The 25,337-nt window shown below is 38.7% G+C and overlaps 1 protein-coding gene across 1 annotated transcript in view; it reads right to left on the reverse strand.

Moving 5' to 3' along the window:
- ANK2 (ankyrin 2) overlaps positions 1-25,337 on the reverse strand; it is a 671,502-nt gene that overhangs the window by 603,225 nt on the left and 42,940 nt on the right. The window lies entirely within an intron of this gene.

Raw genomic sequence — 25,337 nt, forward strand, 5'->3', positions numbered from 1 at the left:
CTAGCCATCAGTTGCAGGCTAGTATCCATTCTCAAAGATTTGGTTCCATGGCAGCTATGGCAGGGGGCCAGCAAGGCACCAGGACCTGCTTCCCAGGAGCTGGACATGATGAGCCCCTTCAGGAGAGGAACTGTGTGTGCTATTTATCTTTCTCCCCGGTCTTTAGGACCTCTAGGGTCTCTGAATCCTCCACAGATGTTTGCTGAAGTTAGTTGATTGTAAGTCATAATATTTTGGGATTTGTGTTTAGTCAGCCCTTGCAGTAGCAGGGTACTGACAAAATTTAACTTCTATATATTTGTGAAACAATTTATCCTTTTGAAAGCACTTTCGTATACACAGTCGGTATCTTTTTAACCACAATTTTGAGAGGGAGCTAAACAGTGGTTATCCTGATTTATAAAAGCCGACCAAGACTACATGGGACACTTCCCTAAAGACACAAAGATTGGTAACAAAGATGGGCCTCAAACTGTGTTACACTACATCCAGTGTGCTTTTCTCCAAACCTCATCTGATGAGCTATCACGTTTCAGCAACCAAAGAAAAGAAAAGGGCTGGTGATTTCCACCCTTCCTGGCTCTTCAAGATCTCACTGGTAACAGCAGGATCTTGGTCTCGATTGTGACCAAGATGGAGAACAACTGTCTTGACTCCCAGAATCAGCTGGGATGAGCTGCCCCAGATGAGCACAGACTTTGATTTCACTTTGTCCTGATGAGAACTGGGGATTGGGAATATTGGTCTGGAAGTAATAAGCCAGATCAGAGGTGACTGAAGGCAGAGATACCAGTCAAATGTCCACAAATTGGTTCTAGAAGAAGAGACTCTTTAGGTAATCTAAAGAGGAAAAGAAAATACCTATCACTAAGTGATCTATGATAGGTGATAGATAGGTAGACATATATCAGACAGATACATGCATATAAATTACAATTTCTCAATTCTGAAAAATGTATCTTTGCACTCTTCATGTTTCTGATATGGGGATGCATTTTCTATTCAACATGCACATTTAACACAATTGGAATTTTATTCCTGACACTAGAGAAGGAGGGAAATATACATACAATTTCTACATATAGCAATCTACATTTCTACAATCTACATGTGAAGAGAATCTACAATTTCATACATACAACTTCTTTGTTTTAATTTGGACCTTTAAGTCAGAGAGTGGTTGACCAAAAAACTAAATTTGATTATCATTTAAAAAATATTGGAGTGGGGGGCGCCTGGCTGGCTTGGTCAGAGGAGCATGCGACTCTTGATCTTAGGGTTGTGAGCTCAAGTCCCACTTTGGGTGTAGAGATTACTTAAAAAGAAAATCTTTTTTAAAAATTTGATTATCATTTATAGTCTACTCATATTTTTGCCTCACTATATATCATCTCTCTGGGAGCATCTCTGTAATTTCCCAGAACACCTAATATTTCTTCATAATAGTTCAATACAGGTTTGCTACTGAGTATTGTTAAAAGTTATACACATACAGTTTGCAAAAAAAAATTGCCCCATCCAGGTGACTCATGGCTAACAAAATGAAGGAAATGGAGAAAAGCAAAACTATTGAGTATATTTGAGCACTAGGTGCATCCGTCAAACTAAAATATCACCTAAATATCTAAATAGCAAAGAGAATGTTGCCAAAAACCAAATATCTGTTTATGACATTTTAGAAGAAATTCTCTATCATACAAAAAAGAATGTTAATGTTTACCTCACTATGTTTTGATTGGAATGATTTTTTAAAAGGAAACAACTTGAGGCAATAGTTAAATAAATTATGATACAACCATAAACTAGAATGCAGGGCTGCCAATAAAAATGAGGTTTCCAGGGAGCCTGGGTGGCTCAGCCCGTTAAGCATCTGACTCTTGATTTCAGTTCAGGTCATGATCTCACGGTTGTGAGATCAAACCCCGAGTCAGCATGGAGCCTGCTTGGGATTCTCTCTCTCCTTCTCCCCCTGCCTCAGTTGTGTGCTTTCTCTCTCTCTCTCTCTCTCTCTCTCTCTCTCTCTCTCTCAAAAAAAAAAAAAAATGAGGTTGCCAATGGACATTTAATGACATGGACAAATGTCCCATTATAATATCGAGTGGAAAAGAATGAGATACAAAATTGAATCAATTATTTTATTTTAATTTTCCAAATATTGATGGAGTTCAGAACATGCTACACCCAAATACGGTAACTTGGTATATTGAATACTTAACTGGAAGGAGTTTGAGAAAACAGCAGGTGTAGGAAGGATTCTCTGACCTCCTTGGTCTCCCCTAACACAGGTCATGAGACTCTAGTGGGAAAGGTTCCCTCCCTTTACCTGGAGGTAAAGAAGAATCTGAATGAACAGGCCTTGCTAAGTCTCCCCCTCTTTACTACCTTTAGCTCATACCCTTTTATTCTATCATGTCTTTCCATGACTATACATTCTTCATCAAATCTCATATAAAAACACTCAGACCCAAGGGTTTCTTCAGGGCTTCATCTCCTTGTGAAGGTTCCTGTGCCACATAAAACTTAAATGTGTATGTATTTTTTCTCTTCTTAATCTTTTGTTAGTCCAATATGCAGGGCCTCAGCAAGCAAACCTAGAGGGTAGTAGGAAAAATAATTTTGCCTCCCCTACAATATACATGAGACTGGAAAGAAATATACCTAAATCTTCGTGGTGGCTATTTCTCAAGTATGAGATCATGGACATTTTTTTAAAAAACTAATTTCAATACTTTCAATATTTTTATTAGTAACAGGGCTTTTAAATTTTTTGCTTTGCTGAGCAAGTTCCCCACAATGTGATTTAGCTCATTTGAGTCTTCTGCATGCATATTGCTGGTGAGCTATAGTTTCTCCCCCAAAACAAAACTGTATATGGAAACAATAAAATTAACAAGAATATATTATGTCAACACTCACTGAGTTATTTTTGTTACTGATGTTATTTTCACTTTCCTTGTAATAAAAAAAATTAAAATCCATTTTAATTTTTTAGGAGCAACTCACAGAAAATCTCAGATTATAAATTTGGCTTGACATTAAAAAAATTTTTTTTAATGTTTATTTATTTTTGAGAGACGAGACAGAGACAGAGTGCGAGGGGAGAAGGGGCAGAGAGGGAGACACAGAATCTAAAGCAGGCTCCAGGCTCTGAGCTGTCAGCACAGAGCCCAACACAGGGCTTGAACCCACAAACCGTGAGATCGTGACCTAAGCTGAAGTTGGACGCTTAACCTACTGAGCCACCCGGGTGCCCCTTGGCTTAACATTTTTATTCCAGGAATGGGACTGGCCACTGAGGCCTGTATAAAGTGGATGAGTCCCAAATGAAAGTCACTTAGGGATTAAACAGAATGAGAGGGATTCTTCCAAAGATGAAATTTCTGGGATTCATAGCATTCTCTGTTTTCTCAGTTCTCTTCTGATACTCCTTATCTAACTGTATACCCAATACGTGCACATTTAATATGCAAAGAAGTGTGCATAATAAGTACATTTAATGTACAATTATTTCTATTACAATGCAAGGACTGTAAGACATGTCTATAGGTATCTCTCCCTTAGCTTTTCTTCCTTCACTTCCTTCTTAATCTGGGCACTCTCCAATGCCCCCCCACCCCCACCCAGTTCACTACCTATTTCTTTAGGCTGGTACTTCTCGAAGTGTGGTCAGCAGACCAGCAGCGTCACTAGAAATTTGTTAGAGCTGCAAACTCTTGGGCCTTGCCCAGACTGAATCAGAAACTCTAGGGATGAGCTTACCTGGCTCAGTTGGTAGAGCACTGGACTCTTGATCTTGGCATCATGAGTTCAAGCCCCACATTAGGTATAAAGATAACTTAAAAATAATATCAATCAATCTATACTTGCTGGCTCTGGCCTTTCTTATGAGCTCCAGACTTAAGTTCTCATCTGCCTGCTACATCTCTCTATCTGAATATCCTCAGTGTATCTCAAATTCAACAAAGCAATAAGCTCCTATATTCCTACCCCTCTCCCTACCACTTATACCCTATAACCTGCCCCTTTTCCTACTGTTCCATCTCAGTTAATACCTAACATTCACCCAGTGTCTTAGCCCAGAAATCTTAAAAATTATTTATAGCAGCACATTCAACAATAGCCAAATTATGGAAAGAGCCCAAATGTCAATCAATTGATGAATGGATTAAGAAGATGTGAGATACACACACACACACGCACACACACACACACACACACACACACACACACAAAATGGAGTACTGCCTGACAGTGAAAAAGAATGAAATCTTGCCATTTGCAACAACATGGACAGAACTGGAGGGTATTATGCTAAGTGAAGTAAGTCAGTCAGAGAAAGATATATGATTTCACTCATATGTGGTATTTGTGAAAACAGATGAACATGGGGGAAGGGAAGGAAAAATAATATAAAAACAGAGTGGGAGGTAAATCATAAGAGACTCAAATACAGAGAACAAACTGAGGATTGATGGGGGTGGGGAAATGGGTTAAATGGGCGATGGGCATTAAGGAGGGCACTTGGGATGAGCACTAGGTGTTATATGTAAGTGATGAATCACTGGGTTCTACTCCTGAAGCCAAGACTATACTGTAACTAACTTGAGAATTAAAAAACAACAACAACAAAAACAAAAACATGTATTTTAGTTTACTTCTCTTATCTGCCCCATCTGGTCACCACGTTCTGACTCTACCTTAGCAACGTCTCTTATGAGCTATTCTGCATTCTGACCTTCACTGTTTATGCTGCAGAGAATCAGTACCCAGTCTATTCACTGCTGGTGGATCCTCACACAAATCTGTCCCCCACACTCCTTCTGGAAAAAACCCACGAGAAGGGAAGAAACTGATGGGAAGACCTTGTTGTATACCAATAAAAATCCTGAGAGTTTCAAAAAATTATTTTCCTGGGGCTCAAGTCTCTTTGTGACGTTGTTTTCCACAAATAGTATTGAATTCTGTTAAATCTCTTTTCAAAAAACTTCTAAAACCTCCCACTGTCTGGGGCACCTGGCTGGCTAGGTCAGTAGAGCATGTGATTCTTGACCTCGGGGTTGTGAGTTCAAGCTCCACATTGGGTGTAGAGATTTCTTTTTTTAAAAAGATTTTATTGTGGTGCCTGGCTGGCTTGGTCAGAAAAGCATGAAACTCTTGGAGGTATGAGTTTAAGCCCCACTTTGGGTGTAGAGATTACATACATACCTGCATACAAGTCTGCTTTTAAAAGGTCAAATTTCAAAACCCACGTATTCATTCAACAAACATTTCACCTACTATGTGCTGGTGTATCACATCTCATCAGTTAACCCAAGAGTAAATTAACAAAGATCAGGTGTTCTTCAACATATTATTATTTTAGGGAAGATAATTCTTAATTGCTCAAGATTATTCCAAGTAGAGAAGAACATTTGCAACCCTGGCCACTGGTGAATATTGACCAGTAAGACTGCAGTCACTGTAACAATTGAAAGTATCACACATTCCAGAAGTGCCCCTAGGGGGCAGTACTACTCCTGACTGGGAACCACTGAATTCAGGTAAAGATACAGACCATGACATCCTAGAACTGAGGATTTTAGAGCGGTCAGGCATATCCTGTATAAAAGACATGTCAGAAGTCCCAATAAGGAAAACAAATGGAAAAGGAAAATCTGTTCCAGAAGGCAGAACACAGTGGTATTCAGTATCAGAAGATAAAAGGCAAATAAAGGTTTCAGTGAGTAGAAAAAAATGTTTCAAAAAAGCAAATGATTAAGGACCAACATAGAAAAAAATGCCTGAGGTGACCAGACGAGCCAGATAAAACAAGCTAATGATAAAATAGAGTTTCCATCTGACAAATTCAAAGGGCCGACATTCTGCAGACAGTTGGTCTTCCCTCTCAACAAGGCAAGGTCATAAAAAAGGGTGGGGCTTGGGGCAGGGAGGACTGTTCTAGATTAAAAGAGACCTAAGAAACAAAACAACTTAATGCAATAAATATGTGGACCTTGCTTGGCTCTTGATTTTAACAAATCAGCTGTCAAAGATAGCTTGGGGACAACTGGAAAAACCTGAACATAGTTTGGATCTTAGATAATATGAAGAACTGTTCATTTTGTTTGATACAGTTATGTAGGAAAATCTTCATATTTTTAGAAATGTATAGGTAAATATTCAGAGGTGAACAACCATCATGTCTTCTTTAAGTACTCTAGAATATTTCACCTAAAAAAAGATGAAGTACATGTGGCAGAATCTTAAAAATTGTTAAAGCTAGAATACTGGGTTAAAGATTCAATTTAGCATCTTAATGAATATTCTCCTTAATTACTTCTTAATTATTTTGTTAAAATATTGCTGGATATATGAATTTTCCCTAGTCTATTCTCTCTTCTTTATGTTAAAAGACTTTTCATAATAAAATGTTAAGAAAACTAGAACTTTATCAGAGAATATTAAAATATATATGCATCCTTTCCTTTTTACAGATGTACAAACTATGTAGGACAAGAAATAAAAGAAAACCATAAGTGATCTTTATTCATGATGACCATGTTTGCCAGGCCCACCAGTCAGGACAACTGATTTAGAGAGGATTGATAGTGGGGTCAGGAAGACCAGTCAGAAGATACATGGGCAAAATCGATGAGAAATATAAAGAACACACAGAAATGGAGCACCTGGGTGGCTCAGTCGGTTAAGCATCTGACTTTGGCTCAGGTCATGATCTCATGGTTCGTGGGTTTGAGCCCCGCATCCAGCTCTGTGCTGACAGAGCTGGAGCCTGGAGCCTGCTTTGGATTCTGTGTCTCCCTCTCTCTCTGCCCTCCCCCACTCATGCTCTGTCTTTCTCTGTCTCTCTCAAAAATAAATAAATATTTTTTAATTTAAAAAAAGGGAAACACAGAAGTAACTGGAAAATAAGGAACAAGATTAGAGAGAGACACCAGAAAAGAGATGGATGGGACCAGGAACTTACTGAATATGCAGAGTACATGACGTCAAAGATTCTGCCAATTTTTAGTGGCTGTATATTGGGAGGACGGTGCGAGAAAAAAATAATTATGAGACCAAGAAGGAGCAAATGTGGGAGTCACGTTGAAATTTAAGTGTGAGTGAGATATTAAAGAGAGATATAGGACAACCACGTGGCACCTCTCACCAAGTAGGCCAATGGAAATGATGTATGCGGATCGCTGAAGAAATGTACGTTGAAACATAGACTTAGGAATATCCCACATGAACATAATAATTATTGGCGGTAAATGAGATCAGTAAGTGTAAGAATGTTGAGCGTCAAATATTGGAATGGAAGAAGCTCTCAGAGCTCCTCAGGGCCTTTAAGGAGAGAGATTCCAAGGGCACAGACAGACACGGAATGTCCTCACAGATCTGCTACCCACCCATGTCCCTAGTCCACCTGCAACCTGCTGTGGCCATACAGCCGTAAGGAACTTTCATCTCAACAAGGCCAAAACTAGACTTATCAGCTTTCCCTACAACAAGACCTGATCTCACATTCTCAGTTTTAGCATTTGGTCTTCTTCAACTGAACGTGCCTGAGGCACGAGAGGCTCCCTTGAGGGAGGCTTCCCTTCCCTCTCTGGCTGACATCCAATTAACACCAGGTTCTGAGAAGTCAGTCTATGGAATCCACCTGGTCTCACTATCATGAAGGCAGCTAGCAAATCCAGGCATCTAATATCTCTTACATGTCTACTGTCTCAACATCCTTTTTACTGGGATCCTAGGTCCAGTCTTACCCCCGCAGCCATAGACAGAGAACCTCCCATAACTACAAATTTGACCCTTTTGCTTTCCAATGGCAAACTTATCAGTGGCTTCAAACTGCCTGTGAGGTAAAATCCTAAACAACTACTATAACCATTAGGGTTTGGACTCAGCTTCAAGTCTAATGTCTATTAATTTATTTTAGTTCTCAACTTCCTTGGTAGTGGTACTCATTACACCTTACACTAACTGCTTGATTAACTGTCTATCTCATACACTGTGCTAGTTAGTAAACTCGTTGAGAATGGAGACTGACTTTGTCATTCCTAGCATAGCATCCAAGCATAGGCACTCAAAAACTATCACATGGATGGACCGATGGCTATGAAACCTTCCAAACATAACAACCTCTCTTTATGTTTTAAATGCACATTTGACAGGGCACCTGAGTGGCTCAGTTGGTTAAGCATTGGACTTTGGCTCACGTCATGATCTCACAGTTCTTGAGTTTGAGCCCCACATCAGCTCTGTGCTGACACTACAAAGCCTGCTTAGGATTCTCTCTCCTCTCTCTCTGCCTCCCCCCCCCCCCCAGCTCTCTCTGTCTCTGTCTGTCTCTCTCAAAAACAAATAAACATTAAAAAATAATAAATAAGCATAAGCACTAAGAAACCTTGTTTAGAAAATGTACATTTGACGTGCCATAACCTCTGTCTAAAAGGTGCTTACATACAGTCCTAATTAAATCTTCTTCAAACTCTTCGACCTTCTTAAACATTTTTGTGTGTGATTTTCAACTCTGGCATCACTTCCTCAGCTGTCACTGCTCAGTCTGTATTTTCATAGGACTCTAGGTCACAGCCCACATCAGTCTATATCAGTCTATATGGCCCACATCAGTCTATATGGCATTGCAATCATACTGCAATGTCATCAGCTGTTTGTCTTTCCCACACCAGACCCCGAGCTCCTCATTACATGTACTTGTTTTTAAATGTTTTACCAAAGGGGTGCCTGGGTGGCTCATTCGGCTGATCATCCGACTTCGGCTCAGGTCATGATCTCACGGTTCATGAGTTCGAGCCCCTTGTCTGCTTCAGATTCCGTGTCTCTCTCTCTCTCTGCCCCTCCCCTGCTCATGCTGTCTCTCTCTGTCTCAAAAATAAATAAAACCTTAGAAAATAAATAAATGCTTTACTGAAGATTGACATAAAAAGCACAAATAATAATGCAGGGCTTCATGAATTTTCACAGAGTAAACATATTCTTCTAATAAGCACTCAGGTTAAGAAACAATTTTTCAACCTCCAATGACAAGTAGTGCCTCTTGCCTGCTCTGTCTCTTAATCTTGCTCTCTCTCTCTCTCTCTGTCTCTCTCTCTCTCTCTCTCACACACACACACACAACACACACACTAAATGAAAGCCTGAATAAATGACTCAAAGAAGGAACCGTCAAAGGAATGTAATACAATTAAGAGATTGATGTGTCACCAAAAACAAAAGAAAGAGTTTCAAGGAGGAAAGACTTAACAATGCTAAGAATAAAGGAAGGTTAAAAAAATGAAAACATGTGAAACAGCTGGTGATTACTGATCTTAAAAAAAAGGAAAGAAGTAATGTCAATAGAGAAAGGCAGAATGCAGGGAGGTGAAGAGTAAGCCATTGATAAGGGAATAGAGATAGTGGATGCGATTTGGGTGATGAAAGAACATGTTGGCAGGATCAAGAAAGGATTTAAGCAAAACAAAAAGCCTGCCTAGTACTATGGTTGACAGCAAGAACTCTGGAGTTATGCTTCTTGGGCTCAATTCTTCACCCTGCCAAATACTAGGAAGTGACTTTGAACACATTACTTCACATCTCTATTCCATCTGGTCCCTTATTTGTATCACAAGGTTCATAATAATACCTCCCTCATAAAGTTATGAGGATTAAATAAGAGTCTGCTAATAAAAAAAAAAACCCGAAAGTGTGAACACTCAATATTTCCTAAGTGTTGAGTGCAAAAGACAGGTAATTTCCGGGGGGGGGGGGGGGGGAGGGATTAGGGGGAAGACAGCAACGTATGCTGAGAGGCTCTGCCTCAGAAATGTTGGCAGTTATCCTTGCCTTAAGTTAATGAGAAATTATTGTAATAATTCAACACAAGCAAGGTTCTTCGGGCATTCTTAATAGTCAAGTTTCCGTGGAACTCCTGAAATTAGCTTCAGCAGTTGTGTATGGGCTCTCCATTAATGAGACTATGAGCTACTCACTGAATTAACAAGAGTTGAGAGTGGGGTCAAGACCAGATAGAAGATACTGGGAAATACTTCAGTGGAAGAAAAGTTTGGGACTCCCAAGGGAATGATTGCTTTGAGGGAGAATTTCCTGTTTGCCAGATGGTAGAGCTAGTCAAAGTATAGAAAGAACTCTTAGAACAGTGAACCTTCCCCATTCCAGAAGCTTCTCTGGGTCTGAGTTACTGCAGTGTTAACTCTCATAGGCAGACTCAAGTAGGAAAAAGCAGAGGTTTTGCATTGGGCCTGGATCTTAATGGTCATTCCTAAATAAAGTGATAATTGACATAAAATGAGTTTTGAAAAGTATCAAGGGCAATTTATAAAGGAATGAGATCACCCCAGACTCCCCCAACAACAGCTCAAATGAAGACCTAACAGTTATGTAGTGAAAAGAGAAAAGTGCAAAATAAACACTGTTCACAGATTTAGAAAGAAATGTGTAGTGCCTTTCCTGCAGGAGACTAATTCTTTATACTTTCATTTACCTTTCAGGCCTAGTCTCCTTTATGCATTACAGTTCTGAACTCAAGAGCTTGGCAAAATCTTTTAAATCTTTTAGCAGTTGCTAAAAGCCTGGCTGAAATGTCACTTCTGAAAGGCCCTGCATGGCTCCGTCTCCTCACAGCCTAGGAACAATAATAACCTAATTTTTAAAGATTTTTTTTTACCATTTATTTATTTTTGAGAGAGAGAGTGAGCAGGGATGGGATACAGAGAGGGAGACAGAGAATCCAAAGCGGGCTCTTTGCTGACAGCAGACAGCCAGATGCAGGGCTCAAACTCACAAACCATGAGATAATGACCTGAGCCAAAGTCAGACGCTTAACTAACTGAGCCACCTAAAGGTCTTTTAAAGTTAGGAAACACTCTATCTCTACATGTCACTTAAGGCACAAAAGTAATGAATGGTAAACTATAACTATCCCTACTTTACAGATGAGAAAACAAAGCCAAGAAGGATAATGGCAATGGCCAGTCGGACCTGGGGCAACTGCCCAAACTCAGTATTGGTATTCTGGATCTTGAGCCCACCACAAACATGATGGCAAACAAGGGCATATAAAATATTGTGGGAAGGGCGCCTGGGTGGCTCGGCTGGGCATCCGACGTTGGCTCAGGTCATGATCTCGCAGTTCATGGATTCAAGCCCTACATTGGGCTCTGTGCTGACAGCTCAGAGCCTGGAGCCTGCTTCAGATTCTGTCTCCCTCTCTTTCTGCCCGTCCCTCACTTGCATTCTGTCTCTCAAAAATAAACATTTTAAATATAATATAATATAATATAATATAATATAATATAATGTAATGTAATATAATGTAATATTGTGGGAACCTCCCTCCCACTAGTGACTGCTGATCAAAGACTGATCTTGAACTAGAACCACTTTACCTTAAAAGTAAAGTTTCAACTGGATGATTCAACTCAAGTTGGGAAACTGACCAGTTTATCTGGTACTTTGTAATTCTATAATCTGATTTCTGGGACAAGGGAAAATTCCACCACATTTACTTATCTTTTGAATGCAGCAGATTACCCCTCCTAGGGACCATATTCCCTAATTATCACAAATCTATAGATGTAAGAAACTATGTAAATTATCACTACACTTTGTATGTCCTCCATATCCTCTTGATTTGATACACTTATCTTCCTAGATAAAATTTCCATGGGATTCAGCTCCAAGCTATGTTCCTTAATACCTTTTGAGAATTGCAGCAGATTCTTTTTCTTGCCTTAAATGCATTGAATATTCATCATGTGTTCCAACAATATTTCCAGGAGTTATCACTTTATACTAATCCAAATTAGTACTTCCTTCCCATTAGTTGCAAGTTTAATTTTCTCCTAATGAAATGTTGAATATGCATAGAATTAACTCTATCAAGTAGTATTGAGCATTTTCAAAACACTTAATTAAGGATTTAACAGTTCATTCCTGCCACTGGAGGGCACCAAAAGCCAAGAAGCACAAACATTAAAAAAATAAGCAGTTTTCAAGTTGCTACACAATTCAATTCTGAAGTATTAAAAACAAACCAAAAAAGTACAAGTTAGAGTGTCAAGATATTTAGGAAAACTAACTTGTGCTTAATTTTATTCTTTCCCACTAAATATTTTTTTAAACTGATTTTTAAACATTGCCAATAAATATCTGAAACTCTTACAAAAGTAAAGTTTCAACAGAACAATATTGTCAAACCTTGCTGCAATTTCAAATCAGATGTTACTCTGCCTAACCAAGCAGATTACCTCGCCTTATTAAGAGTGCAAATTTGAGCTTAGCAATTTTCCCTTAACTAGCAAGTATCTTTGCATCCTTTCATTTTCCAATGATTTAATCAAAAGTTAAGGAAACATTTTTTTACTTAAATAATAAAGTAAATTTTAAAGAAGCACACTTTTCTTAGAAGTCTGTGTTTTCAATCTTCCGATGCACTAATCAACTGGGGCAACCTGGATAAAATCCCACCTAAAATGGTGGAACTCTCCCTCCTTTGGTAAAACAATTTCTTTTACCTGAAATGTCCTTTTCCCTAGCTCGGTAATTCCAGGCTTAGTTGAAATGTCGGTCCAGGTTTCTCTAGCACCACATCACCTGTAGAAAAAGCAAAGATTCCTTCCTCTGTGCATTTCTGTACTCCTACAATACTTGGTGTACTCAGTGCAATTACATGAAGGAAATATTTCTTAACGATCTACTATGTTGCATGCACCAGTGGCTTGGTTCTTCCCTCGAGGAGTCTATACCACAGGGTTCAGTACATGCTTCCCCCAAATATGGCAAATTAAATGTTAAATATTGTAAATATTGATTGAATGTGGCAAACTGGCATTTTGAATATCTTCTGCTTAAGGAATTTGAGAAATGACACCTGCCTGGAGTGCTTTCTGACCTTCTCCAGAGAAAGGTCACAAGTCCCAGAGGAAAGGAACATTCCCAGAGAGAAATCCGAATGAACAAGCCTCACTTACTAAGTTTCCCCAGTTTCCTACACTTTCCTCCTGTCTTCTGTCCCATCATATCTTTCCACCATTTCCTACTCTTCATCGAACCTAGCATAATAGCACTCAGGCTTAACCATCTCACTGGGACTTCCCTTCTCATGGAGGCTCTCATGTCACATTAAACTTACACTCAATACACTTGTATGCTTTTTTCCTGTTAATCTATGTCTTGTTACAGATGTCTCAGTTAAGAACTTAACAGGGTAGAAGAAAGATATCTTTGCTCCCTTACAATAAGTAATAGAGTAAAATGAGGGAAAAAATACAGTTACATGCAAAAATAGAAGTATAATCATGAAAGACAGGGAGATCAGTAAATGTTAAGAATACATTATTAAAAGAAATACTTCCAAACACTGTCTTTATATTCACCTTGGAAAGGAACCTTCTTTTTATTAACTGAGTACCAGCTCAGAACACCATACATAGGAGGCACTGTGGAGAAGCATACGAAAGAAATAAGGGATATCATTCCTCACAGACGTTTTAAGCCTACTAGATAAATAAAAAATACATATCCAACACTTCAGGACACTATAAAAGCAATATGTATTCGACTGTAATGAATTTACTATAAAAAAAACACGTGTTTAGGGGAAAAAAGAATTGTTTAAAAAGAACACATACCAAACCAATCTAAGACACTTTTGATTTAATACATCAGAAAATAAGAAGTCCCATTAAGTCTAGAGGAGAGAGGTCATCGTTACAAAAATGAAATTTGAAATCAAAAATGAAATTTGAAATCTATTTTCCTCCAAGCTTCACACTAAAGAACTAGAATTGGGGTTAGGGTGGGGGTGGGGAACTAAGCAGTCAGGCTTTAATTTGTGGCCTGGAAGGCAAGTGGTCAGGGGACCTAAGGGTACCTCTAATCTTGCCAAAGTTATATAACCGTGATCATATCTTAATATCTTTATTTAAAAGATGAGGAGTTCATATTAAATAATCTCTAAGGATACTTCCAGCCCCACCATGCTGTAATTTTTATGGTATCAGCTACTGGAATGGAGGGGTGGAATTTGAAAGACATTATAGTCAGGAAATCAATAGGAAGTTGACAACAAATTGCACGGGACGAAAATAAAGGGAAGAGAGGAACAACATATAGTACATCAGGAGGTAAGAGCACTTTGAAAAGCATCAAGTCCCCTATAAGGTATGGAGTTAAAATGATCATTAGTAATCCAATATGGTTCCAGACCTGGATGACAGGAAAATGTGGAAATGAAACTACAGGACCTAATCAAAACCAGGGAAGCTGAGGATAAGGGAGAAAGTGGGCTTTCCTTTCACATGCTAACTGACTCACCTCCCCATTCTCTACAGTATTGAGATGGAATTTACCACCAAGGGACAGGCTGGAGGGAATCCTCTTATTTTTAGGCAACATCCACCTTTATTCTTATTGTCTGATAACACTTCCTAGAAAGGGAAAGAAAATAGCTATTCAAAATTCAGTAATTAGAAAGATTGGCTATCTTCTAAAGACTGTTCTGACAGCAGATCTCACCGAAGCTATTGTTGTCTGAAAATTATAAATAGAAAAACTAATTAGGAAGAAATAACATTTAAAACTGATCAGAGAACAAAATATATGTAGGCTTGTATTTCAAATCCCAGGTAGGCTATAAATAGAAAACAAAATCCTATTTTCCAACTCACTAGTAAAACTTGAATGTAACTCAGAATCATACACCTAAAACAATGCGGTTTTTTTAAGATTTTATTTGTAAGTAATCTCTACACCCAAAGTGGAACTCCAACCTATAACCCGAAGATCAAGAGTCACATGCTTTACCGAGTAAGCCAGCCAGGTGCCCCAATTACGCATCTTTAAAATGATTATACAGGGTATGTAATCAAGACTTTCTACCCCAAAAATATGGCACCTGTGCATTTGGAACATTCTAAACTGAAGGCATCTAAAAACAGGAGGTGCAGGAAGAACTTCCTAACCTTCCCTGAAGCAAGTGATAAGTTCCTCACATGAGATGCCCTCCCTATCTCTAAAGAGAAAGGGACACAGAAGGAAATCTAATACATAGGGCTTGCTACATTTCCCCAGTTTACTACAACTACTTCACACTCTTTGTCCTGTCATATGTTTCCACAATGTCATTCTTCAGCAAACCTAGCATCAAAGCACTCCAGTTTAACGACTCGTTCAGATCTTTTCTCATAAGAGATCCCATGTCATGTAAAACTTGTATTAAACAAATTTGCATGCTTTCTCCTGTTAATCTTTGTCAGTCTACATTTCAGTCCCAGCCAGGAAACCTTGGAAGATCAAGGAAAACGTCTACAATTAACAGCTCAAAATTAAGAAACCTTTTACCTTTCTTTTTTTCCTTCACATACACACTTCTCAGTCCTCAGCCTTACCTCCTGTGGTATGAGAAAATGACTAAAGACACAAAAATAAGATTTAGCCTAAAATCTGGAGAGCAAAATGTAGAAAAGTATAAAATATTCATGAGTGAGAAGCTCCCTGGCTTCAATTTACGAAGATTCATAACCTGTAAACTGTGGATTACTTATTAAATAAGTGATTCATTGCCCATAAGTAATCTACCATAAACTAACTCTCTATACCTCCAATTCCTCATCTATAAAACCAGAGATGATAGTAACTCACACCTCACAGAACTGATTAAAAAATTTAATACACGTAAAAATGCCTGGACCTTTGCCTGGCACGTGGTACTCCATCAATGTAGACTCTCATTAATTCTGTTAGACAGTTACTGATAAAATATGTCACTGCTGGCATTAAGAGATCTAAGGAAAGTGCCAACCCAAATTGTCAGCAATGAAATTGTAACATGGCAATTACAGGGTGACGTAATCACACATGCAAAAAGGTGAAATGATGAGAAATCAGGGGTTGGCTTTAAAATACTATAACAACAGGGGCAGCTGTGTGGCTCAGTCAGTTGAGTGTCCCACTTCGGCTCCGGTCATGATCTCATGGTTCATGAGTTTGAGCCCCACATCAGGCTCACGGCCATCAGTGCAGACACTACTTCAGATCCTCTGTCCCCTTCTCTCTCTGCCCATCCCCCACTCATTCCCTCTCTCTCTCTCTTTAAAATAAATAAAAAACATGTTTTTAAAATGTTTTAAGAAGTAACAAAAAATAAAATACTATAGCAACAAAAATGAAGGATGGGCGGAAAGATAAAAATAGGGATGGATGAAGCAAATGTCAAATGTTGGTGACTGCTGAACCAAAGTGATGGTTATATAAAGGAATAATAAATTATTCATGTCACTTCTATAAAGGCTTGAAAACTTCCCTAGTAAGAAAAGGGATTTTAAAAATTAAAAAAGCAGTAAGAAGTACACAGCTCTTAAAACAACAACATAATTAAGAAATAACAACATCATTACTATTACCTATTATTGAGTCTCTTGCTAGCTTCAAAAGTTTTAACTCAAAAGACGAGTTTTATTTCTGCTGGTTTGTTCTTCATTTCTACTGTCATTAATAATCTTTGCTTTAAATCAAGTTCCTACATATATCAAAACTGAACTTCTTCTATGTCAGGGGAAGTCTGGTCCCTTCTAGGCTTTCCTCTCGTGTGGAGTCTGTCCACACACTGAAATTTAGGACTTTTAGAAGAATGACATAGTGACACGATGATCCCTCACCTGAGAGTCAGGCCACTTCTCTCATGCACCATTTGGTAGCCTTACCTTTCACAACACAATTTACTCACTTCTAAAATGAGGGATTTGAATTCCATCTTTAAGATTCTTCTAATCTAAAATATTTTGATCTAACTGCAACAGTGGTTTCCTCAACCACTGATACACTACTTGTCACCTGCATCTGATAGATTGATAGAACTTGCTTTCTGTAACTTTACCCTAAAAAGATAAGAAAAAAAGGGGGGGGGTGTGCTACATTAGCCTGTCTTCCTAGAGAATGAGGTGCATGTGTGCATGTGTGTGTGTGTGTGTGTGTGTGTGTGTGTGTGTGTATGACCTGGTTTTCTTGTTAAAAGTCAGATGCATAGAGGGGAAAATAGAAAAGTATACATCAAAATGTTAGCAATAAGGCAGTCTCTCCTTTGCTGTCCTATCTTCCACTCCCTAACAGTGTATTCAATAAACTTCTAACTCCTTTAAAAGCAAAAACAAAACAAAAAAACCAAAATGTTAGCAATGATCATTTGGGGGTTATAAAATCAGGGTATTTTTTATTTTCTTCTTTTTGCTTAATTTTTTTTTACTTTTATTTTTCTACAATTACAAGACATCGCTTAATTTTTTTAAATTACTACATACAAATGTTTTAAGAGATAAAATATACAAAAGTATCCTCTCCCTCCCCCAACATAAGCTCTTCTTCCCAGAGGCAACAAATAATATCAGTTTCTCAAAATCCTACAAGAAATGGTCGTTCTATTTAAAGAAAATACTTGGACACTGCTTTTGTAATACGGAGAAAGAGTGTTTTAAAGAAAGAAAGAAAGAAATCCACCTACACTTGCTTTCTCTTCTAGGCCCCTTTTGCATTGTCCTGTCACTAGATTCTATTTTAGTTTGGTGAAGGCTCAGTAGCCAGAAGCCAATCCTGCATTCCTGACTTATTCAAGGGCTGTTTGACATCCCAGCAAGGAAAGCCCTTTGTTAGAAGGACTGAGGGGTCTTTCTATCTTAAATATATTTTCCACTCATTAAAGAGTAGAGGACATTTTCTTCTTTTTGTTTAAAACTATCCAGAAACACAGTGACTCATTTTAATAATCATTTCTAGTAAAAAAGATGTAAAAAATAGCTAGACAATGTATAATACTTATAAACATAATGGTTAGAAAATAATAATACAACAATTAACCTACGTAAGAGATGGCAAGATACATAAGATTGGTAAAGTTAGCCAAAGTTGTAAATCAAATGAAGGGGGATAAAAGAATGCTAATTAACTGCCTCTGAGTAATTCTCATTTTACCTATTATGCTACCAGTTATTTTGAATTGTAACATCTTAATTTTGTTGCCTTAATATGGCATTCCTCCCCCCTGCATCACACTGCCACTCTTTGTTCAAGTCCTTTCCTCCCCGCCAATCTGTCAGCAGCTAAGGGCTAGAAGGGTCCCTATACATCTTATACCTTCTCACAAACAGCAAGAACTTAATGCCATTAATTGAACTATAGAATATAAATGTTGATAAAGATAAAGCACAGAGAACCTTTGGACTCTCAGTTTATTTTCTATAAACTATGGACAAGCTTATCTTCTTACCCTCAACAGTCTGATTTTATAAAGGCTAGTACTATATTGGTATTTTCCCAACAGAATTTACTACAAGGGCAATAGTAGACCTTAGCTTAAAATTAAAATAGACATTTGTTTCTAAAAATTTTTAAAGGCACCGAAATTTGAACCCAGATCATCTGATTCCTAAATGCAATAGCCTAAAAATGATGTTCAAGTGCCTCCCACATCCTACCAAGACATGTTGAACTAGGAGTTGAGCTGAGGGACTGGAAATAAGAAGAAAGGAGTGGCCCCAGTGGATGTCCCTGGGTAAATTCAATCAAACTTTTTTTTTATAAGATTTTATTTTATTGTTTAAAGATCTTATTTTTATGTAATCTCTATACCCAACATTCTGTTTGAACTCACAGCACCTGAAATCAAGAGTCCCATGCTCTGCCAACTGAGCCATCCAGGCACCCCTCAATCCACCTTTATTCAGGTGGGAGATTCTAGGTTATATAACCACCCACCAGATACAGCAATATCCTGTCTAATGGCATCCAAACCCAGAAAAGTTAAATCTCAGAATATTCAAATTTCTGCACAGCTAATTTCCCAGAATATATTTGAGCAGGATCTGGTGCCCTGGACACAACAAATATTTCAACAAATACCTGGACCTGGCATCATGGAGCTGGGAAGGGCCTCCACTATCTTTCTGGCACTCTCCTTGTCTACTCATCCTTATTGCCTGGAGACAGAGGACCGAAGGAGGAAAGCATCCCCCGCTCCACACTGATACACTTCCTGGGCAACTGTTGCAAGTCCCTACTGATGCCATTTTTCAGTCTTATATGAAGCTCAGGGAGAAATATGGCCCAGTCTTCACTGTGTACATGGGTCCCCAGCCAGTAGTTGTTTTATGTGGGCAGAAGCAGTGAAGGAGGCCCTGATGCATAGAGCAGATGAGTTCAGCAGCCGCAGAGAATTGGTTTCAATAAAGTGTAACTTCCGAAGTCATGGTGTAGATCTGGCTAATGGAGAATGATGGAAGATTCTCTGATGTGTCTCCCTAACCATTCTTTTGGGCTTTGGGATAGGAAAGTAGGGCACTGAGGAGTGGATCCAGGAGGAGACGGGCTTCTGAGTAGAGGTATGATAGAAGACAACAGGTGTTCCCACTGAACCCACCTTCTTCCTGAACCTCACTGTCTACAATATCATCAGTTGGTTGTCTTCAGAAGCCACTTAGACTGTGAGGACAAGCAGTTCCTGAAGCTGCTGCACATGATCATTGAGAGTTTCACTGAGATGAGCACACCTTGGGCAAAGCTATATGACATGTATTCCAGAATCATGCAATATTTGCCAGGAGGACACAACTGCATCTACTACTTGTTAGAGGAGCTCAAGAACTTCATTGCCTCTGGGATCAAAATCAACAAAGCATCTATTGACCCACAAAACCCTTGGGACTTCATTGACTGTTTACTCATCCAGATGCTCCAGGATAAAAATGATCCCCACATAGAATTCAATCTCATGAACTTGGTCCTTACCACTCTCAACATCTTCTTGGCTAGCACAGAGACTGTGAGCTCTATGCAATGTTGTGGATTTATGCTAATGATGAAGCATCCTAAGGTGAAAGCCAAGATTCATGAAGAGATTAAGTGATTGGACCACAGGTGTAGATAACCAAGTCAAAATGTCCTACACAGATGCTGTGATCCAGAAGATATAAAATCTGACAAATATTGTACCAAGGGTGTCCCCCATAATGTCATCCAGGGACATTCATTTCCAAGGCTACTTTCTGCCCAAAGACACCAATGTGTTGCCCCTGATTGGCTTTGTCCTCATAGACCCCAAATACTTACATTACCCAGATGCCTTCTATACCCAGCACTTTGTGAATGAGCAGGGCTGCTTCAAGAAGAATGAAGCCTTTGTATGCTTTTCTTCTGATAAGTCTCTATGGTCTAAGTTTTCCCTAGGAACATGTGAGATATGACCTCCAACAACTGGTCTATATTATTTTTTAAAGATTTTATTTTTTTAAGATTTTATTTTTAAGTAATCTCTACACCCAACTCACAACCCCAAGATCAAGAGTCACACGCTCCACCAACTTAGCCAAACAGGCACCCTCATTGGTCTGTATCTGATGTTCAGGTCTGAATGGTAAGTTGAATGCTATTTTATAGAATCTTAGAATCCCAGAATCCCAGAATCATAGAATATAAGAACCAATGATTCTGACCATTAGAAAAGGAATAACACTAAACAGTGGTCCACAAACTTTTTCTGTTAAGGACAAAATAGAAAATAGTTTAGGTTTTTCCAGTCATACCCTCTCTGTCTGAACTATGGAATCTGAAAACTACTCACCCACTACCATGTACTACAAAAGTGACCATGGACAGTACATAAATGAATAAGAATGTTTCTGATGCCAAAAACCATCATTTATGAACACTGAAATTTGAATTTCATTGACTACACATGTCACAAAATATTATTATTCTTCCAATTTTTCAACCATTTAAAACATTAAAAACATTCTTAGTTTTGTTGAAGAATATTCAATTGAGTAAACTTGGATATCTTTAAAAAATTAGAAAAGGCAGACCTACAGAGTAAACTAGATGACTTTCCTGAAAGAAACTTAAATGGTACATTGAATCTGTCTGGCATTTAGGAGGTGTTAGGGAATATAGATAGACCTAAACAGAGCTTGTATATTTAGATTATTTAAACTTCTTTAAACTGAAGTATTTTTATTTTTAAAGTTAAGGCTCCCATTTCCTCCACTGTTCTCAGTAGCAGAACAGCCTTGGATAAAAATGTTGACAAGATAATATTGGAAGGACCACAGTCATCTAGTCAACAAATATTTATGAGGAACTTACCACCTGACCTTTGAGAATGTAGTCTTTTTTTTTCTAAACTGTAGAAACCAGGTCCACAGTTTAAAGGGCAGGAACAGAGCCATATGACATGCTAATGCACTAGAATCCAATGATCTGCCCTCAGCCACTTGAATAAACATCCTCTAGATGCTGGCAAATGCACGGTCAGAAATACCGGAACCATTATCACAACAGATTCAAATTACATCCATAAACCTCAAAGACAAGACCAAAGGATTCTAGGAATCAACTCTGAGGAATACTGAAATATATGCATATTTCAATTACTTTTTTAAAATGTCTTATTTATTTTTAAGAGACAGAGCACGAGCAGGGTAGGGGCAGAGAGAGAGGTGGACAGAGGATCCAAAGCGAGCTTTTCACTGACAGCAGAGACCTGGATGCGGGGATCAAATGCATGAACTGTGAGATCATGACCTGAGCCAAAGTCAGATGCTCAACTGGCTGAGCCACCAAGGTGCCCCACATGTTTCAATTACATAAAAAAATAACCTTAAAATTAATATTTCTCTTATTTCAGGATTACCTGAGTGCCTTAGTCAGTCAAGCGTCCAACTCTTGATTTCACTCAGGTCATGATCTCACGGTTGCATTCATGAGTTTGAGTCTCTCATTGGGCTCTGTGCCAAATGCTCGGACCCTGCTTGGGATTCTCTCTCTACCTCTCTCTCTGTCCCTCCCTTGCTCGCATGTGTGTGTTCTGTCTCTCTCACAATAAATAAATAAACTTAAAAATATATATTTCTCTAATTTCAATTCAATAAACATTTATTCCATACCAGTAGCATTCCACAGGGCTTATAGGTTAATGAAAAGAATGAAAAAGAGTTGTTCCTGCCAAGGCATATGTATGACTTAAAATCTTAACAAAGTAAATATTAGCTAGTTTTAAGTTGCTGATATGCCTTTAAGTTTTCATCTTGGATTTTTCCTTGCTTGTGAACTGTCAAGACACAAGAGTTTAAGGTAAAAAGTAAAAAATTTCCTTTTCCTTTCTACTCTTCTGTCATTATTTGTAGAGGTAACTACTGTCATCATATTAGAATCTATCATTCAATTCAGTATTTCATTCCCCCAAATCTCTACTGTGGATTTTTCTTTCTATGACCCCTCACTCTCTTCTACCACTTTCCTTTCTAGCAGGTTTTCTTGGGCAGCTATAGGGCAGGGACAACAGACACAGTACACAGAGTGGCTAGGAAATACACATGAAAGGCTGACACGGGTTGGAGACCTGGAAACTGGGGAACTTCAAGGAGTCTGCAGGTGGTGGTTGTAAACTGAAGGAAAGTCACTGGCAAACTCAGTGTGCCATATATATATATATATATATATATATATATATACACACACACATATACATATATATATACACATATATATATACACACACACATATATATACATATATATTTTTTTGAAAGAGAGAGAGAAGGTAAAAGTCCACAGTTTTATATGAAGACTTTTAAGCATTGGAAGCTAATTTAAAAATTTTAATATAATGTAGCCAAACACACACACACACCAAAAATATGACATCAACCCAACCTAGCCCATAAGTTGACAGCTACCTCTGCTTTCGATTTACAAGAAGATTCAGATTGGCCATAGAAATTTAGAACTGGAAAGGATTTTAGAAATCATCAGGAGCAAACACTCTGTTTTATGTCAAAGAGAAACTGGCCCAGAGAGGAACTGTGGCTTCAGTACAAGTGAATCAGTGTTAATTGGTGAGAAATTACCACACCAGACAGAGGACATGGATGCCCTCAAGTCCCTGTTCTCAAGCTGCTCACAGTCTAGCAGAAGAAAGAAACTGTGAATGTTTGGAAAGTAGTTTTATCAATGTCCATGCAATAATAAAAGATTGTTCCATGTACAGAAGAAATAAAACAAAGAAAGAAGTATCAAGTATCTGATGGCCAGTTCATGCCTGTCATCTCAACCCAAGTCTCTTCTCCAGCCTTAAGCTCTTCCTGCCTCTACCATACTGCCTCTTGGTTCCCAAAAACAACCCCAATCCCTCCCACCAAGGAAATGTAGCAACATAAAACGTGACCATGCTTGCATATATGGAGGAAACCTGCCAGCATTTAGAATGCCGCAATCTGTGAAAGCAAAGAAACACTTGGCCTTTAATTTTAACAATATGGTGGCTCAGCTAACACAGCACTGGAATCAGAAAACAGAAGTCCGGTCCTGGCTCAGCCATTAACTAGCCAAAAGACTAAGCAAATATGTAAACTGATGAGGTTAGACTACAAGGCGACTTAAGGAGCTGCCTGCCAGTTTGGTGATTCTAAGACATTTCATGACAGATTTCATTGAAGTTCAAAGAAGAAAGATATCATTGTGGGCAGGAAATGTCAGGGAAAACTTTGCAGAGGAGCAATGGATTAGATTAGGTCCTAAAGGATGAGAAGGATTAAGGAGCAGTGGGGGAGGGATGGAATTAGAAGCAGGGGAGGGGAAAGCTGAAGGAAATAGTTTTAGCAAAAATGTAGGGACAGGAATGCACCCAGAGATATGCTAAGGTGTGGAGGGAGTTTACAGCAGATGGCAGAGATTTTATCTCTAAAGTAGGAAGTGAGGTCCATGTGCATAAAGAATCCCAAGAGAATTGTTAAGGCTTGAAGAAGTGGGGAAAATTTCTGGATCTTTTCTTCTGGGGGCTGTGCTGAGTGAGGGTTCAAGAAGGGATTTTGCAGCAGAGGTGAGAAGCTTTGCTTAAGGAAGGCTATGAAATTTTAGTGAGTTACTTTTACTCTCAGTAAAAAGAAGAAGGGAAATAGAGTTTGGGGTGTGCTCTGGTGTTTTTGCCACCATTCCTAAGACTTACTTCATGAGGGCAAACGACCACTGAAGGCAAGACTTCTTATACACGTGCCACAGACTGATGCCCTCATCCAGGAACTACCATTGTTTTAGGAGACAGAAATTAACGGAGGAAAAATCAACCCTTTATTCATTCATCAGTCTTCTACTGAGTTCTTTATCAGACACTTTGGAACCTCACTCTCTTTCTGATCCTCATTAAATTGACATTACTTTCTGCTCTTTACCATCTGTTTCTACCCTGAGAGATACTTGTAGGTTATCCATAGAGAGCACTGCTCTTGCCGCTGGGACACGGTTGGGATGAGGTGAAACAAGTGAGGCACTTTTTCTCTGGGTAATTACATTTGGGTCAATCAATGCTTCTCTGCTTCATTCTCAGCCTGGCCTTGAAGTATACACACAGCCTTTCTCACCAGCTCTCCCAAACAACCCTCCCCTGCCTGGGACTATCTCTTTCCCCCCACCGCCTTCATTTCATACCAGTGTTGTTCTCAGAAATCTTCCTACCAGGTTAGTTCCTCATTCTCTTCAGGCCTCGGTTTCCCGTTCTTTTCTCTAGCCCTAGGCCTTCTCCTTCTTAGGACTCCTCATTGTCTCACCTGGTGCTGCCCCTGGGCTCAGAGCACCTGTCTTGCCTCATCTGCTGAGATTTGAAAACCTGTGCAGGCAGATGGTAGAAAGAAATTTGGAGGAATCTCAAAGTCCATAGATACATACGATATACACAAGTGTTTGTGTACGTGTATGTGTGTGTGTGTGTGTGTGTGTGTGTGTGTGTGTGTGTAGAAATGATATATATGATAGTAATCAATAAATCTGGTTAAAAGAAAGTGTGCTGAGATCCTTGTCTGCACCTATAACTCATCCAGACATAAATACATAAAAGTTTGAAGGGTGATTTTTCTAAAAACAATGGCAGATTTTTCCCTACTTAGTGAATTTCTGAAGGGCTTCCATTACTCTCTTTCTTTGATGTGTGGAATGGGGCAAAGTGTCCGGGGTGCTTTCTTTAACCACTGACTCCTCCTGTTCCTCTTCAATTAACCTGAGATTTACTCCCTCAGTATCTGCTACCTTTAACAGAAAGCAAATGTTCTTATAGATAAAATGAAGCCTAATAATATCCATGCTCTACTGCATGGAAACAAACAGGTGTGTATATAGTATTGATCTATTTGGATTTTTCTCATTCATGATCACTAGGGTAATCAAAAAAGTTGGACATGAGGCATATTTTTTGGGTTTCTAAGTAAGAAATTGTGGAAATAAGAAAATAATGTGTTAGAAGGTGCCTAGGTTTGAATAATACTGAAATGAACACCTTTTATATTCCATGATAAGCCTCT

Source organism: Prionailurus bengalensis, chromosome B1, assembly GCF_016509475.1.
Source record: "Prionailurus bengalensis isolate Pbe53 chromosome B1, Fcat_Pben_1.1_paternal_pri, whole genome shotgun sequence".
Classification (NCBI taxonomy): domain Eukaryota; kingdom Metazoa; phylum Chordata; class Mammalia; order Carnivora; family Felidae; genus Prionailurus; species Prionailurus bengalensis.